Source organism: Nanorana parkeri, unplaced genomic scaffold (genome assembly GCF_000935625.1).
Source record: "Nanorana parkeri isolate BGI_ZX_2015 unplaced genomic scaffold, ASM93562v1 scaffold70, whole genome shotgun sequence".
NCBI classification, from domain to species: domain Eukaryota; kingdom Metazoa; phylum Chordata; class Amphibia; order Anura; family Dicroglossidae; genus Nanorana; species Nanorana parkeri.
Window position 1 is genome coordinate 1368080 of NW_017306338.1, and position 11999 is coordinate 1380078.

At 43.2% G+C, this 11999-nt stretch overlaps 1 protein-coding gene across 1 annotated transcript in view; it reads left to right on the forward strand.

The window, feature by feature from the left end:
- The first annotated feature begins 235 nt into the window (after positions 1-235).
- The window catches only part of COL8A2 (collagen type VIII alpha 2 chain), a 123086-nt gene continuing 111322 nt past the window's right edge, over positions 236-11999 (forward strand). Inside the window, exon 1 of the mRNA XM_018576564.1 lies at positions 236-393. The gene's annotated coding sequence lies outside the window, so the exon portion shown is untranslated. The remainder of the gene's footprint in view (positions 394-11999) is intronic.

Here is an 11999-nt window from a genome sequence, read left to right on the forward strand (position 1 = left end):
AACGTACACCCTTCCTTCCAGTCACACCCCTCTTTCAGGATTTTGTTTTTCTTGAAAAAGAAATAACAAGTAGAGGAAAAAAAAAATCAACTTTTGGGGCTGTGAAAGTGAAAAGTAATCTGGGGGCTGGAATCCACTCCAAAACCTCTTGGTCTCTGCCCCTTCTCTCTTCTTACACACTCCCGCCCCTCGGTCTTAAAGAGAATTGACTCATCCTGAATATTCACATGTTAGAAAACTCTCTCCTTTGCTGAGCTGGGCTCAGCTGACTGCTGTTAGGCTGCAAGGTGCCACTAGCAGCTGACCAGACATCCAGCTGTTTCTGAAGGAGAGAATCACATCTGTCTTAAGGCACCACATACACAAGCCACGCTGATTGCTGCCACTGGAACGGTAAGCCCTGGCTATATTTAAGCATGCTTTGCTTGTCATTTTACCTAGCATCAAGACATAGATTTATAAAGTCATGGTCAGTCAATCAGACAGCAGCTAGGCAACAACGAGATGCTGTAGCCCATAGCAACCCATAGTAACCAATCCAATTTCAGTTTCCTGTATCCTTACCAGTGAAAGACAGGTTGCTATGAGTTACTACTATTTGCCTTATTATATAGGGCCAGTGATGTGTGCAAGAAAATCTCTTCTTGTGTGCAAGAAAATCAAACCACTAATGTATCAGTCAGAAAGGAAAGGACACAGCATAGCAGGGAAGAATATGCTTCATGGGCAAGTAATAAAAGAAGAAAACGGGTACTTCCTATGGATTCCTACCATACACTTCTTTCTGCCAGTTACCTGTATGCACCAGGGAGAGGAGCTTCAGAGTCAATGCCAAGTGCAGTGACCTATAGCAACCAGTCATCAATTACCTTTTTTCTGAATTGATGACAGAGGACACCTGATTGGTTGCTATCGGCCAGGAGCTACTGCCCATCGCACTGCACTCTGCAAGGGTTCTCATTGTACAGAGTTGTCTTAAGCAAGAATAAAGTCATTAGAAGTGCTATGGCTGATGAAAGCGAATTGATTTAGCTAAACTAGGAAAAATTAAGTGTCGTGAGTTCGGTCTTTCTAAAGCTGCACACTCTTGTTACAATCTGATTGTACAATCAGTAAATCTCCAGCAATGTGAGCACTTAGCACTAAGCAATCCATTGAGGGGAAATTATCAAAAACTGGAGCAGACAGAATCTGGAGCAGTTGTCAATGTAACCAATCAGCTTCTCTCTTCCGTTTGTCTAGTGAATCTTTAAAAATGAAAGATAGAAGCTGATTGGTTACTATGGGCAGATGCTCCAGATTCTGTCTGCTCCAGTTTTGATACCCCCCCCCCCCTATTGTGTTTATATTCAAATTAGTAGGCCCTACAGGAGGTTGTACAATCAGGCTGTATCATGTGTGGTCAGCCTAACAGATCATTCAAGGTCGGTGACCCAATAGCTTTGTATTTGCAGGATGTTAGGAGAAGGCTGCCCATTAGCAACACATGAAATTCATCAAAACCAAAAGCAAATGAGCACTTACCTACCAAAACCAATTAGCCATAATCCTTGCTTGTTTTGACTGCTTTGAACTGCTGAAAGATAAAATCTGGTTGTTATGCGATACTGCAAATGATTTGTTTTTGGTATTGCCTTGGGTCAATCTACCCAAAACCAAAATATTTGCTTTATGAGGATACTGGTTGGTTGAATCAACCATTGGTTTTCTTTGATTTCACTGGGACAACGTTGATGAGATACTTCTGTTGGAGTATCTGACCTTGTGTGTCCTGCCATGGACTCTAACTACTTTTACTTCTGCATGGCATACTCAGCCTATCTATCATTTCTGTAAATAAACAACAAACAGGATGAGCAAAACCCCTTTATAATGGCCAAGGCAGGTGGGCACACCTGGAAGATCTCGCTACCACAGTCTCTGAGTGATCTAAGAAAATGGTGCTTGGTTCAGAAATATTAGTTCTGGGTGGACAGACCTCTTTAATATGCCCAAATATAGTTCTGATGTCTGCATATTATGAGAGTATAGAAAGTAAGTGTGCTGGATTCTGAGAATGTAAGAGCTACTGTAAATGTTACTAGATTTGCGGAGCAGAAAAATGCGAGAGATCAAATACACCCCCAAGGTGACCCTGAGTACTATGTATTGGGACATATATGAATTATAATCAGATCATTTTTATACAGCTGGAGGATTTTAGCCATGTTCTATGTTGTTATATTTAAAAAGTATGAGATACTACAAGACTGTATATTATTGGCTTCAAAGAGAACTAGTGGGGGCGTCAGAGGTCATTTGAAGTCTGAAAGTTGCTCCCTGTCCAGTGCCTGGGCTTAAATATTGCATTCAGAAGGTGGAAGACAGTTCTAGTAATTGACATGCCAGCAACTCTTAGACTTCATGTGACCTCTAGTTCCTTACCTTAGAAATGACATTTTTCAGTTGTTCTCCTTAAAATATACTTTAAAACAAAGAGCACTTATCATTATATTTTCAATGCTCCCTCTGCTGGCCACACCTGCCCACTGCAGCCCCATAGACTTCTATGGGGCCACCACCCAGCTGGGAGAGGGACACAAGCCAGGAGAGGGAGACTTGCAGCCCTGGATGCCAACAAAAAGTGGAGCAGTGGTCCTTCGATCTTGATATAGATCTGTGGGCAAGGGAAGGACTGTTTAGGTCTGGGGAGGGCGCAAAAAGAATAAGTGCACTTTGTCTAAAATTTAATTGTAGGCTTATTAAATCCATCCAGAATCTACAGTATATCCAATCACTGCCATCATGCTGCCTTACCGTCATGGCTTTTGATCATATTAGCATGGCCCATTCATGCTGCTGGGCCTTACCTTCTCTCACTTGATTTCCCTCTGCCTCTAAAGGTTCCGCCCACTTTGAATCCTAGTAACATGTTATTTCTAGATAACCTCATTAGGGTTAGTGATAGGTTCTTACAGGCCCACATTGTTATTATACTTTAAGGTTTCGTATACTTTAATATGTTTTCAGCAGGGACTAATATGCCAGTTTTGACTATGGTAAAGGCATATGATATATTGTATTTGCTATGATTTTTATTAGTGCGGCATGAGGGGAGTTGGGGCTAGGTAAAATGTATCTAAAGACTAAACTTTTTTTTATTAGCATCAGATAGAATGAGAAAGGTCTAGAACATCATCTCTTTGCCCTAGTGACAGGGGCTGAAACTGATGTATTAGAATGTGTGTCAAGTTTGCCCTGGTGGCCATTGTCCCTGGGACAGAAAATTAGGTAAATCCTGAATGTTACACTTGTCACCAAAACTGATCAGTGCAGGGAAATCTTTCAATGGGGACACCAGTCTAAGATTGGAATTCTTCTCACTTTGTAGAGATTATCTCACTTCCTGTTGTTTCTCTGGGACAGGAAGTGAAAGGAAATTTTCCCAACTGGTGATTTTTAACAGGGGTTTTACCTAGGGTTGCCACCTATCCAGGATTCACCCGGACAGTCCGGGTTTTGAATGCTGTGTCCGGGTTTCATGGCAGCAGATACCCGGACACAAGATGTCAGGCAGACAGGGGCAACCAAAATTAGGATAGGGGCTACTGGCCCCACACTAAAAATAGTCTCAACTGTGATATTTACATATGAATGGGTGGCGCTATTTACATATGAACAAGCCGCGACTCATTCTTCCCAAAAAATGCCTGTGCGTCACTAGAGTGTTCAGGTTTCGCTGGAAGAAAAGGTGGCAACCCTAGTTTTACCCTTCCCTACTTTATTGGAAACAAAAAAAGGTTTTGACAGTATATACAGTTTAAGAAGTATAGATTCTGAATGAAGGGTAGAAGGGTGTAATGCAGGGGTGGGCAACTCTGGCCCCCCTAGATGTGCTTTAACTACAAATCCCAACATGCCTCTGGGAGTCATGCCTGTAACTGTCAGTCTTGCAATGTTTCATGGAACTTGTAGTTCCACAACAGCTGGAGGGCCGGAGTTGCCCACCCCTGGTATATTGCTTAACCCTTCTTTTATGCTTGTTGTGAATTGATGGACCTGAATGGCTAGCTCTTGAGGATCCCTACATCACCTTACATGTGTAGCGCTCACCACCGAAGGAGCCGCTGAATGCCCGGATCATCTCTAGTCTGTCTTGGGTATGTTCTTCAGCTTTCCACCTATTAGCCTTAACCGCCCTTCTTCTAGTGCCCACAAACTGATGGCCACTCCAGTAGTATAATGCTGAATAACGTTTTATTGAACATCTTCACTGAGGAGAAAGGGTATAGGGATTCTAAGCTTCCAGGGATAACTGACAAGAGCTCAAGACTCACCAGACCTGGTTGGCATATCAGTGTAGATCCACTTGGGAGGTAGTGGACAGCAACTGATGTAGCAGATAAGCAGGATCGATACAGATCATCAAGCAGGAAAGACACCGTCCATACTCCTGAAGTCCACTTAGTTCCAGGGTACTTCAAGAGCCAGCATTGGTCCCGGTTCTCTTCCTCTATCAGCATCACAGGTCTCCTCCTTGTTGGAGGCCTCAGGGAAACCTTTTCCCTCACACCAGCCTGTGCCCACCCCCAGGCCTCAGGCCTAGCCTGGGGGGACCAGGGTACTTCAAGAGCCAGCATTGGTCCCGGTTCTCTTCCTCTATCAGCATCACAGGTCTCCTCCTTGTTGGAGGCCTCAGGGAAACCTTTTCCCTCACACCAGCCTGTGCCCACCCCCAGGCCTCAGGCCTAGCCGGGGGGGGGGGGCAGGCTGAACAGCACCCAGCTCTATTCCATGGCTGGTCCCTACTAGTCTGAGCACATGGCAAATCCCACCAGTATATGTACCCTATCTCAGCATGCACCACTGGTTGAAAGAAACCCAGTGATTGACTGCCGTAATGAACATACATTACAGTGCCTCTCACTGGCTGTCCCACAATATGACAGAGTCACACTCAGCCAAGGGGGTACAGGCAATGCTAGACACCTGGAATTAACCAGATAATTGCCACTATAAATCCAGCCAGGCTGACAACAGCCCTGGCTATCACTAAATGTCTAGTAGCCACATCACAGAACGTGATGGGGGCTACACATGCATATTCATTAATCAGTACACGTTTTCGCCACAGAGGCAGTACAATGTAGTATATAGTAATGCAATATTTTTCAATCTTCTATTATGTGTACTGGTGTCTTCAAGCTACATCTTCCATGTACGGTGAAACTGCATTGTTTCATGAATTTCTATTAAGTGCGATTATTGTTGTGACCATTTGGATAAAATGAAGATTTCCCCCCTTTCCTCTACACCTTCACCTTGAGCTCATACTATAAATGGACCTGACACCATGATTGATGACATATAGGTTGCTTATAAGATCTGGCTTTGTTATTAGTTTAAATATTTCAAGACTTGCAACTTCAAGTATGAGAAAAAAATGGTACATATTTCACCCTGTGTATCCGAATCTTTGCCTCTTTGTTTATGGACAACAAGAATTTTTAAATAGCTCATATTTGCTACACCAGTCCCATAAGATGTATTGTTATACTGAACACGTGGGCCAAATTAATGCACTTTCTTTCCTTTAAATTATTAGGCTTTTACCATGCTCTTTAACATATTGGGCCTGCTTTATATAAACTAGAGAAAGTCTACACTGCCTCAGTACATTTTAATACAATGGGACGCTTAGAAAATTTAGGCTGCTTCCAAATGAATAAAATATGCTTTTACATGCTCCCTGTGCTGTGTTTCTCAGTCCTCCTTTTGTTGGCGTCAGACCCCATGGGATATACAATTTTGCCGGAGCAATTATGCAATTGCTCTATGACACAAGGTTTCTACCTATTTTGAAGTACACTGCTGATTCTGGATATTTATATGTTAGCTATCCCTTCTGCCTGCTGATATGTAGCTATCATATCATTCCAAGTTATAGGTCCCATGCACACGGGTATCTGGGGATTCTTGCAACAAGAACCTGCAGATTCTTGTGCCAGGAATCCTAGGTGTGTCCGTACAGATGTGGGGGCTGTATGCGGTCACCCTGTCATTTACTTGAATGGGCACAGTTCTTGTCACAGGAAAAGAGGTACATTTTTCACATTAGCTTTGGCCAGCGTTCTAAATAGTACCCCCAATGGCACCATGTTAATATGCAATTACAGTATGTGGTGGCAGCAGGACTACGTCATCGTTTGCAGTGTTGACTGTTTACACTGTAAATAATGCAGTGCACCGCTATGGATTGGAATTCTGCAAACACTTCTACCTATTAACATGTATTAAGTATGTCTAAAGTCAAAAAATATTTTTTTTTCATTTTGAATAAAGTAGGGAATGGTTAAGCCCCTGTCAGTTTGTGTCATGTGTGTTTCTTTGGAGAGAATTCCATTGCTTTCTGTCCTGCAGACGCAATAGAAAGTGAAAAGAAATCTCTCCAGAGGGAGGTAAGTTCCCTACTAGACAGTTCTTGCAGGAAACAGTATCCCCCATTGGAAGATCTATTCCTGTTCTTGTGGCAACTAAAATATTTGGATTTTCCTCCACTTTCTATCTTGGTGACAGCTGTTAAGAGGACAAAGAGCATGAATCTCCTTAATGGGCAAACAGAAAGCAATAAAGTGACATTAAAGGCAATGTTTTTCCCCCCCAATGCTGCTGAAGGACTTACCTTATTTGATGCCTCTTGCTGCGATCATCTTCTTCCTTCCACTCGTTTCTGACAGTACCCCCAGCACTGGTTGCCAGTCTCTGTTCAAGTGCAGACTCCTCAGATCCCACAGAGTCTCTCTGGCGTGCGCGCTCCCAACTGCGTCCATTCACTTTTATTTTCTCTTTTCTCTCCCCCCCCTCTACTGTGCATGCACCCGCACACTTCCTACTTCACAGCCGCTCGGGTGCCGGAAGCTCTTCAGCCAGGAGCGAAAGGCGCTGGAACAGGTAGGTATTTGCCTACCTTTTTATTTTTATCAAATCATGGGGCATATATCTACTGCTCGGTTCATTTTTTAAATGATGCATTTATTCTTTTACTTTACACATTGAATCCTAATCCTTGGTTTTTGAGGCACTAGTGACACATCCAGGGCCTCACAGATGACTCCTGGGAAGGCTACTTCACCATAGGTGTGCACACGGGGAGCGCTGGGTTTGCCTGGGCACACCATAATCACCCCAATAACGCCAAAACCGCAACAGTGAGATCAGCGAGAACACAAAGATCTCTCTGTGACTGGCTCACCGATACAGAGCGCAGCAGCACTTGCCAATTACATTCCTCACATAACAGCCACAGTCCTTTGTGCCTGGGAAGCTGCAAGGGAGAATGACTGTGACTTCCCATCCAATCAGGAAGCCGGGTAGGTGGTCACAGGACCTTTTCCCAGGCTCCCTGATTTTTTACTGCACCCCTGCTGGAAGAGATAATGGACAGTTGAAGAGATGGGAATCTGGGATGCCTCGGATCTGTGTAGGTATGTGCAGGGGCGTATCTGCCGCGAGGCAAACAAGGCGTTTGCCTGGAGCGGCAGATTCGCTGAGGGCGGCGTTGCTGCCTTGCCTAGGACAAAGCTGCACACCCCCAGCGATGGGGCCCTGTGATTTCTAGTTACGCCCCTGTGTATGTGTATATATATAAACTATATATATACTGTATATATACGTGTGTGTGTTTGCCCTTTTGTGTGCACACCCTAATGCAATAGGCTGTGCACCCCTATGTACGTCACCAGTGCCTTCCAGGGAGATTGTCAGAACAGTACAAGATCTCTAAAAAATTTGCAAAATCTCATGAGATCTCAGGGGAAAGTCTTTTTTTCCTGTAGAGAGCAGGTGTGGGATACAAAAGGATAGTGAATTCAAGGAAAGAGGAGCCTGCTGCAAACAGTAAATATGTATTTTCACAAATATGTCATTTCACAACATTTTTTTAAAGGTGCTTTTACTTTATTTCTGAGTATCTGGGTAAAGATCTGCTTTAAAAACCTGACAGGTTGTAACCCTCCCCTACCCTATCCAAAAACAAAAAAAAAGTTTTGCCTTTGGATATACTTTAAAGTGTATCTAAACCCAAAACAAAAATGAAATATATTGCAGCTTACCTATCCTTAGATGTGGTGGCTGCATTCGTTTTGTTTTTTTAGGTTTTGCATCACCTGGTGATCCAGTCAGTAACTAGCTTCCTGCCACTAGCTTCATGTCTTAGGGTGGGTCCACTTTATGGAGGAGCAGCAGAGCCACCCTTGGATAGCAGCATTGTCTGCTTCCAGAGAATAGTGTTAGATCTACCAGCAGATTTAGATTGACTTGACTCACAAATTAAATCTGAACTCCAGCTAACACTTTTTAACAATTTTTTGTTGTCCTTTTGGCATAAAGATGTTACATATATCAATAAAGCTAACCCTCCATCAGTGGTAAATGGTTTGGCTACACCTTCTATCCCAGGGTGGGCAACTAAGGCCCTCCAGCTGTGCTTTAACTACAAATCCCAACATACCTCTGCCTTTGGAAGTCATGCCTGTAACTATCAGTCTTGCAATGTCTGATGGTACTTGTAGTTCTACAACAGCTGGAGGGCCGAAGTTGCCTTGCCCACCCCTGCTCTGACACTTTTGAAGGGCAGTTTGGCCTGTTAGAGGAAGTGGAAAACTAACTAACTTACTGGCCGGATCACTGGGTGAAAATAAGGGAGCCTAAAAAAGAAAGCTAATGCAGCCACCACATTTAAAGATTGGTAAGCTGCAACATATTACATTTTTGCTTTTGGGTTTAGATACGCTTTAAGTGTAAACCAGGTTGATTCAACATTAATATGGCTCTGTTACTTTGTTTACATTAATATGGACAGCAACTAGACTGACAGCTCATGCAGAAAAAGGGGAACTATAGTTCCAATGAGTCCAGCTGATCCCCATAAAGCAGCTTATGCCACCTTTTACCCTAATCTGAATACAGTGCCTGTTTTGTGTTTCCCATGCTGACTGCTTGCAACGTGATTTCTTACAGCACAAACGTTAAAACGTTAACACTTTCATGTGCTGAAAATTGTAGATTGTAAGCTCTCATGAGCAGGGTCCTTCTGATCCTTTTGTGAAGCATTGTGCAAACTGTTGCTGCTATATAAATGCTATATAATAATAATAATAATTTTAGAATCGGAAACTAATTAGCAAGAGTTTAAATACAAAAGAAAGAAAAAGGAAAGGATGAAGAAAAGAAGAAAGAAAAGCCTAATGTTTGGGCAGCCTGAATGGAAATGTGATGTGATAATATAAAAGGTTGGGTTGTTTGTCCCAGTGTCCTGCTCCTATTCTAGTTGCCACGTGCTCTGGAAGGAGTCTAGGGCCGCTTTGGCAAGGACATGGGAGGAGGTGTTCACCAGGACTCTGCCAGTGACAGGCAGGCTGTGAAGTTATACAGAGGAAACTGTGTATTCTAACCAAGGAAATATCCATAGCTCAGCATGTAATGTACAGTATAAAAAGAAAAAAAGCATAAATGTTTCTACGATGGAAGAATGCGAGCTTCGCAATTAACTAAGGATGAAGAAGAAACGCTAAATATAATGAACAGAATCTTGAATACACGGGTCAGCCCTTAGCTTGTATAGCCTGTAGGTACCTTTGTGCATAGAAAAGGCTCTCTGCTGTTTCCTTTGTGGTGTGTCAGAGCTATAGGAAATATGTAGCAAAGGCTGGATAGGAAATACAAAAAATGGAAGGCATTCTTTCCTATGTGATGCTCTTTTTCAGAAGGAGCAGGATTTTATACAAAGGTTAACACTATCCAAGTGAGCATTGTATAGTAAATACAGTCAATGAGATGTGACGTAAAGAAAAATCGCGATAGCTCAATAGCTTGTTGTAGTTCATAATGTGTTCGTACTTTTTACCTCTTGTGCTTTAGGACATTTAGCCTGATTGGATGTGTGTAAAAGTTTAGGGGTCACTTTAGTGGTTAGGTTAAAGGATTAGTTCACCTTTAGGCATATTTCCCCTTAAAAAAAAAACATGCATTCCAGAATGCATTGATGCTCTGCAGATTATAAATCACTGTTCTGTATTTTTTTTAAATTACTCCTTTTGCATGTCATACCTTAGGGTCCTGTGCCGTCTGTCCGAAAAAACTCCTTGGCGGGTGATACCCCTCTGTCCCTGTAAACTGCAGGACACCTCTCCACACCCCTAAGATAGAAGGAGCAAGAGCAGTGGCTCGTTTAAAAACTGCACATGCACAGTGTGCTCTCTCCCCCCTAGCAGCAGTGGCACCTTGTTCAAACATTACACATGTGCGGTGGGCTCTTCCTTTCTGTAGCAGGGGTGGCTGAGCTCAGAGGGGAAGAGCATGCACTGCACATGTGCAGCGTCTGAATAACCCACTGCCGCCATTGCTAGAGTTGATAGAGCACATTGCACATGCGCAGTGTTTGACTGATCCGTGGCTCTTTTTCCATCTGTGTTGGGGACGCGAAGGTGCATCTGCAGTTTACAGGGAAGGAGGGGGAGTATATGTCAGAGAGTCAGGCAGCGCACAGCCCTTAGCTATAAGATGCAAGAGATGCATTTTTTATTTTAAAAGTGGCACTATGATTTGTAATCTGTAGTGCATGCTGGAATGCATGGTTTTTTTGGGGGAAATCTGCCTAATGGTGAACTAACCCTTTAAAAAACAACTCCCCGCAGCCTCTTCTCCCCTGGGCTCCGGTGGTCTAAGGATCCGTGACATCATCATGTCCATTGCCTTGCATTGGATGTGAGGACATTCCACAGCTGAAGCAGAGGGGGGAGAGAGGTGAGTGGTCACCACCTTGGGACTAAGGATCAGGTGAGTGTATCTTTTTATCTTAGACCCCAGACCAAAATGAGCACTTAACCCTCTGCAAGGGTTCATTTTTGCATGCCCGGAGCTCCTCTTTAGGTGTTATGGTATGACTGAAGGTTACTGTAACCCATGCTTTTCCCATGCATAGGAGGGCAATACATTTTTACTACCCCCCCCAATGGCTGAATGAATGGGTGAAGAGCAAAAGGAGCATAAATATGTGCTGCTGGGCAGGAGGAGCGATAAAGTGAGCCTCTTACTTTAAATGGGTTAAATAAGTTGACATAAACCTTTTCTAAAAATCACACAGATGCTGTAATTGCTGACCTACTACTGAAAATGTGAGTTGCCTGACTATTATGATTACCCGCCACTGGCTTAAAGCAAAACTCCCAGCAAACATAGCAAGATAAAAATAAACAGCCCATCCAAAAATAAAATAACAAAACCAACTTGTGTTTTAATATTAGTCTTCATTCCAGAAATTTCCCCACAATACTTTTTTCCCACTAGATGTCCTCATTCTGATGGCCAGCATCAGACTCAGCATTGACCCGCCAGGGTGGAAAGTAAAAGGAGAAGCAGCAGCAGTGATGAGCTCATCTCTCTGTCACTGTGCTTTCTCTTCCTATCAGCATGCTTCTTGTTAGCACATGAGCTGATTGGCTCCTCCTGCAGCTTCTTCCTCTCACACTTCAGCCCTGCTGTACAAGGGCTCCATGAGGCTGATCAAAATCAGGTACTCAAACTGCTAGACATCTAATTATGTATTCATAATTAAAGATCAGCATTAATTTGTGTCTTGTATATATAGTTTTTTAAATACTCACTGAGTCACAGACCTGGAAGATATATGTAGAAGAGAAAAGTCAAAGCTCCTTCTCTGTATGAGATAGTAAAAAAATATCACTGCTCCACTCTTCTCTGAGTCCCACTGTCCGGGTATAGTGTAGGTGCCGGACGGGATCCATCCACGCTCTGTATATATATACACAGTTCAAAGATAAACCGCTACCCTGCTTACATCACCATAAAAAGCTTTATTGGCAACCACAAGCCAGCATGCTTATACCTACCTAGGCAGCTAGGATTTTCACAATGGAGGGAATTATTTTTAACAATTTAAAGTGTGTGTGTGTGTGTGTGTGTGTGTGTGTGTGTGTGTGTGGGGGGGGGGGGGGGGGGGG